We start from the raw sequence: 6,132 nt of genomic DNA on the forward strand, positions 1-6,132 counted from the left end.
CAGCATCTTAAAGTTATCTTTGGCCTTGTTTTTACTGCAGAGTTAACATGGGCATTTGTAGGGGTTGTCCCTAACCTAGCTCCTGCACACACAAAAAATACTGTCACCTGAGTGTGGTGATGTCTTAACTGGTCCATCCTGGGATATCAGCTAAAGCACGAATACTGCAGTGTGAACACAGGCTAAGCCACTCGAGTGCTGATAATCCTCCAATTCCTTCCCACAATTCCCACCCACCCATGTACCCAGAAGAATACAATTCACTGGGAAAGAATCATACAGTTGCTCAGCTTACTACCACACTAAGAACCAGGGGATATGCCTCCAGAGATCCTAATGCCACATACAAGTGAGTATAATTGACTAGACACACTTGAATCTGGCTTTGCACTATGGCTGCCCAGACCCAGGCTAAGCCAATCCATGGTACCAATCACTCAAGTTAACTCTGCAGTTAAGACATACCCTAAGGTAACGCTAATATTTCTGACCTTGGAAGCAGAGCTGTGATGGGACGCTTCTACAATGTTTCCACAATGTCTACCTCAAGGCCGTGCTAATAGTATCTCTCATAAGAGTCCAAAATTTATTCACATTAAAAGTTATATATGGACTGTGTGTGTATGAAATATACATATATCATTTAATTTCCATTGCATGACCTATATGTATATAACAAACCCTAAGTAACTACATATCTATTTACAGAGTGGGAGAGAGTGCAGATGAGTACAGCAGAAGATACACACATTTTTATTCTGGTGGATCCCTCAGCAGAAGAAAGTCAGAGAATGGCAGTGGTTGTTTCTGTTGTAAGTATTTTTCAAGTCTCTCATGATAAAGTGTCCAGATCCTGATGTTATGTGGCTGACATCCTTTACCACTTGTACACTTCATTTTTTCCTTGTAGCTCCATGACTGAGTTATTATTAGGAAGAAATGTTCTTTGCATAAAGAAATAGTTTGAAAGGTTTTTGTTGGTGATGTTAATTTGTTTGCTCAACATTAATTAAAAATCAGAGCTGCTCTAAAATGTATTTTTTCATGTTCCATTTCATGTTACCAACCCCAAAGAGTCCAACGCTGATGCGACCTAAGAAAACAAACTGTATATAAAGACCATGAGTACCATTTTAACCACATGTGCTAACTAGCTGGCCTAGTCATTATGGCTTGGTACCAGAAATGCCAGGATATCATCATCTTATTATGATTCAGTTCATGGCTGGTGACATTTATACAACTTTGAGTTCAAGAGAGGAAATATTTCATAGTAAACGGAGCAAGAATGAATCCCCTTGGAATAATAAAGGTACAAATTACTTTAGTTTTCATTTTCATGGTGCTAAATTTGTATTTCACATGTGGGATTGTAACTGATGATTGCTTCTTTGTCTGGATGAAGAGGAATGCAAAAAAAATTCTGATTATCCAGGAGGCTGTTTGTGTTAGCAGCTAAAATAGTACACATCATGCTGAAACCTTTGTAAACAGCACACAAGCAATTCTTTTCTTCTTAAGCAAAACAAGAAAGGGGACAAAAAGGATTCCAAGTCAAAATATCCTTGTATCATCTGGCTGACATCTGGGACTGCAGTGCACAAATTTTCCTGGAAATACGATTTGTATCAGCTATCAACTAAGCAAACTCCAGCGCATCAGCCAGAGCATCAGATCTTCACTAAAGCTTTGTGGGATTTGAGGAGACTTTAGCACCAGGTATCCTGGTTCTCTTTCTACTGAGACTCTCAGATGAAACCAGAAGGGGTTTCTCACACAGCATTTCTTAATAAATATTTTAAAATCTATAATTATTATTTCCACATGCCAACTTCTCATCTCCTCCAAAAACTCCCAATTGCCTCTCATTATCTGAGACAATCCCAGATCTAAATTTCCTTGATCCCTCACGGACATGATTATGTCCCAGTTAATAGTACAATTCATTAACATTCTCTGTGTTGAAGTGCTAAATTATAAAAGCAAAGGGGAAAAAACTCCAGTAAAGAATTATTTTCATATCAGTTGAGGATGGGGGTGGAACTCCTGTTCTAGTTATCTTTCCTGAGTTCTTTATTTTGGTCACTGATCCCACATGAGGGCTCTAGTGAATTGGAAAAGAATTGATTATTTTTCTCCGCCTATGTATCCTGTGACTTTTGATCCATATTGTCCTGTGTACCAAGATTTTGGAAATGTCATCTTTTCTATAGTGAGTGGTCTAGTACCTGAGCAACTTACTGGGACTCCTTGACTCTGCCACTGTCACTCTATGACCTTTGAGTAAGTCACTCAATTTCTCTGTGCCTCAGTTTAGCCATTTTAAAAATAATTTTAATATTTCGGTGAGCTTTAGTGTTTGAATGTCCTTTAAAATCCTTGGATGAGACGCATCAGCTACACATAAAGTGTTATTATTTACTCATTTTGAACATTGGGAACTTCTGGATAGTGATTCCTTTATGGCTGCTGCATCAGAAAAGGATTTGACATTGAAGTATCTTTTTCAAGGGCCCATTTAGAGTGACTAGATTATGAAAGATTAAAATCCACATGAATTTCCAGTCCCAAACACTTCAGGGTTTTGTTTCAATTCTTTTGTCTAAAAAAAATGGTAATTAATACCTTTAGGTTCGGGCTCTGAAACAAGAAATAAATATTTAATGGAAAAATCTCTATCTGTTGGGAAATATTAAACTGAATGCTGGAAAGGTCTCATGATGGCTCAATACAATATATGTTTTTATTCTGACCTGTACATTTTCTAAGCCCACTATTTGTGGTCTATGGCACTTGGCACTTGTGCTCTAGACCGAGCTGCAAATGTCTCTCTCCCTTGCTCAGTCTACCATATTTCTGCAGTTCTAACACTGGGCAAACTGGCCATTTATAAGTCTAGAAAGCGGAAGCTGGCAAGGGGCAGAGTCTCTTTGGCAACTGGTCAATGTTTAGTGTGCTCCTTAGAGCACCTGTGTAGAAAAAAGCCCACTTTACTCTAGTCATAAATATAAAGTGAAGGGTAACCACCTTTCTGACTACAGAGCTATAAAATCCCTGCTGGCCAGAGGCAAAATCCTTTCACCTGTAAAGGGTTAAGAAGCTGACGTAACCCCGCCGGCACCTGATCCAAAATGGCCAATGAGGGGACAAGTTTCTTTCAAATCTGGAGTGGGGGGAAACAAAGGTTCTGTCTGTCTGTGTGATGCTTTTGCCAGGAACAGATCAGGAATGCAAGCCTTACAACTCCTGTAAAGTTAGTAAGTAATCTAGCTAGAAAATGCATTAGATTTTCTTTTGGTTAATGGCTTGTAAAATAAGCTGTGCTGGAGGGAATGTATATTCCTGTTCTTGTGTCTTTTTGTAACTTAAGGTTTTGCCTAGAGGGATTCTCTATGTTTTTAATCTGATTACCCTGTAAAGTATTTACCATCCTGATTTTACAGAGGTGATTCTTTTACCTTTTCTTTAAATAAAATTCTTCTTTTAAGAACCTGATTGATTTTTCATTGTTTTAAGATCCAAGGGTTCGGGTCTGTGTTCACCTATACCAATTGGTGAGGATTATTATCAAGCCTTCAACAGGAAAGGGGATGTAGGGCTTGGGGGGATATTTGGGGAGAAGACGTCTCCAAGTGGGCTCTTTCCCTGTTCTTTGTTTAAAACGCTTGGTGGTGGCAGCATACTGTTCAAGGACAAGGCAAAGTTTACACCTTGGGGAAGTTTTTAACCTAAGCTGGTAAGAATAAGCTTAGGGGGTCTTTCATGCAGGTCCCCATATCTGTACCCTAGAGTTCAGAGTGGGGAAGGAACCTTGACAACTCTTTAGATGCTTTTGCAAACCAATGGAAACTACATAGGGGTATCTCATTTTTGTCCCAAAATACTGTGACCCTGATTCAGCAAAGCACTTAAGCATGTGAGTACTTTTATTGAAGCTAGTGGGGATAGGTACATTCTTAAGCATTTTGCTAGATCTGGGTGTTCATGTCTTTGATTTGAGAGATCCCTTTTGTTTACTGGACAGCACTGTTTTTTGGTTAAACTCAGCCATGTTCCCACTTCTCCCTTTTAAAGGCAGGTATTAATGCTGTGACTTTGCTTACAGGCGTCAAATAAAATGCTACAGGTCCTACTTCAAAAGGGTTCACATGTGGCTAAGAGTGCAAGTGAACCACTATCATCGCAGTTTTATGATGTGTCCAGTGCACCATCCTTCAGTTATTTCCTTCTCTACTTGATTCATTGTCCTTGCATGATTTCAGTACCTGATTGACAGATTTTCTGTGTTTAAGCACCTCTGGTGGCAAACTTTGGAACAGTCATTTGCACCAACTGCTCTGTAGAAAACCCATAATGGTCCACAGGGCCCCACAAACTGCAGTGCCTGGATCCAGTACATTTGTAGCTGTGGCCCAGAAACTGCTCAAGACAATCTGCCATTCTGGGCAATCTGCCACTCAGAGTGCCCGCCCCCCAAACTACCTAGAACTGAGGTTCTAGACCGGGGGAGGGAGGAATGAGGCGCACACTGGAATTTCTGGAGGGGGTGTGACAAGCATTCTAATGGCATGGTATTTATGGTAGAAGTGGTGGGTCCATGTGGAGGTGGCAGCACCACTCATACAGGCTTAGCCCAGCTGCCCCTCTGTCATGATGGAGGGGCAGCTGGGCCAAATTTGAGTGAGTGGTGTTGCACCTTGACACAGCTGGGTCACAGCACCACTCAGAATTGGCCCAGCTGCCTCTGCCACCCTAGGCAGAATCTGCCACCCCAGGCAGCTGCCTCGTTTGCCTATAGCTACAGCAGCCCCTGCTGCTTCCCCTGTGAAAGCACTTACACCCTAATTTTTCAGGACAGCTGCTCACTTACCCAGCCAATAGAATACTGAGCTATTTGCATATTTGTAATTTGCATCCTTACTTAGGTTACAGTGTTAGAGATGAATGGGAGGCCATCCTCTGTACTGATGTCTAAGTAAGGATCAAAGGAAGAATTTGTTTTTTTAATTAATCATAAGTAGGATCACTCCATGCTTTTCCCTACAACTTTACCTTTGATAGCATGAAGCAGTAAAACTGTGATGAAGAGCCAAACCAAGTACATTGCTCAAAATCAGTATTCCACCCTCACTTACATTTCTGCAATCCCAAACCCACACTGTCATGACCAGTCCCGTACATTTCTTCAATACTCACAAGAGTAAGGACTTGGAGGATTGGGCCCCTATTTGGATATAATCACAGTTTTATCTCCTGCTCAGGCTTCTGCATGTGGGCCTGACTATAGGGTTGCATGGGTAGAGGATAGAATCTGGTTCCTAGTATTTGTTTAATAAAAACTTTGTGTGTGTGTGTGTGTGTTTTCAGGCCTCCAAATGGTTTAACTTTGTGTGGCAAAATAAACAAAAGGAGAGTATTTCCTAGTTAATAATTAATTTTAAAAATGGATACTGCCACAATTGCTTCTTATAGCCATCCCATTTGTCTTTTATCTTTTGCATGTTCGCTGTACTCCCCACAGGAACTCTACCTGCATCAAACACTGACACCCGCTGTAGCCAGGAAAGGCCAGAACTAGATCGCTTGGAGCCCTTGTGAATCCATGGCCTGTCAGTATCTAGCCTCTGGTCAACAGGAAAATCTGGCTCCAATTAGAAGACCTCTGCTGGCTTTTTCTCCTCGCTTCATCTTCCTCGCTATTTCTTAAAACAAACAAAAATTGCATTTTCCCCCATGTTCTGTGAGACCATTACATACACTGTTCTGGACTAAATGCTGCTATAATGTTATTCCAGCTGATAACTGTTAGTAGGAGAGACCAATACAATACAGTATGAGGTCAGCAGGACAGCTCCATTGGTGTAGGTCTTTATTTATAAAAATAAACACAGTGAGAAGATACACCCTATCTTTTCTATCCAGAGTGAGGAGGCAATGGATTGAATGCTCCAAAACTGGTTTCAAACACCATTGTTGCTGTCCAGGTAGTACTTCTTTGTCAATTTGTATGGTCAAGTAAACTCCATTTTCTTTCCTTTCTATCTATATTTTTATGTGCCTTTCCAAATAGTTTTTAGTTTCTAGTGAAGGGGGAAATAATGACCCCTAGCCTGTGGCCTGAGAGAGAGCTGT

The 6,132-nt window shown here is 40.7% G+C and overlaps 1 long non-coding RNA gene across 1 annotated transcript; it reads left to right on the top strand.

Moving 5' to 3' along the window:
• Positions 1–261: 261 nt before the first annotated feature.
• Positions 262–5,859, top strand: LOC122464809. Its single transcript, XR_006289199.1, has 4 exons — positions 262–349; positions 709–812; positions 1,075–1,312; positions 5,522–5,859. It is a non-coding gene; the product is annotated as an uncharacterized LOC122464809 (long non-coding RNA).
• The last annotated feature ends 273 nt before the right edge of the window (positions 5,860–6,132 follow it).

Source organism: Chelonia mydas, chromosome 3, assembly GCF_015237465.2.
Source record: "Chelonia mydas isolate rCheMyd1 chromosome 3, rCheMyd1.pri.v2, whole genome shotgun sequence".
NCBI classification, from domain to species: Eukaryota; Metazoa; Chordata; order Testudines; family Cheloniidae; genus Chelonia; species Chelonia mydas.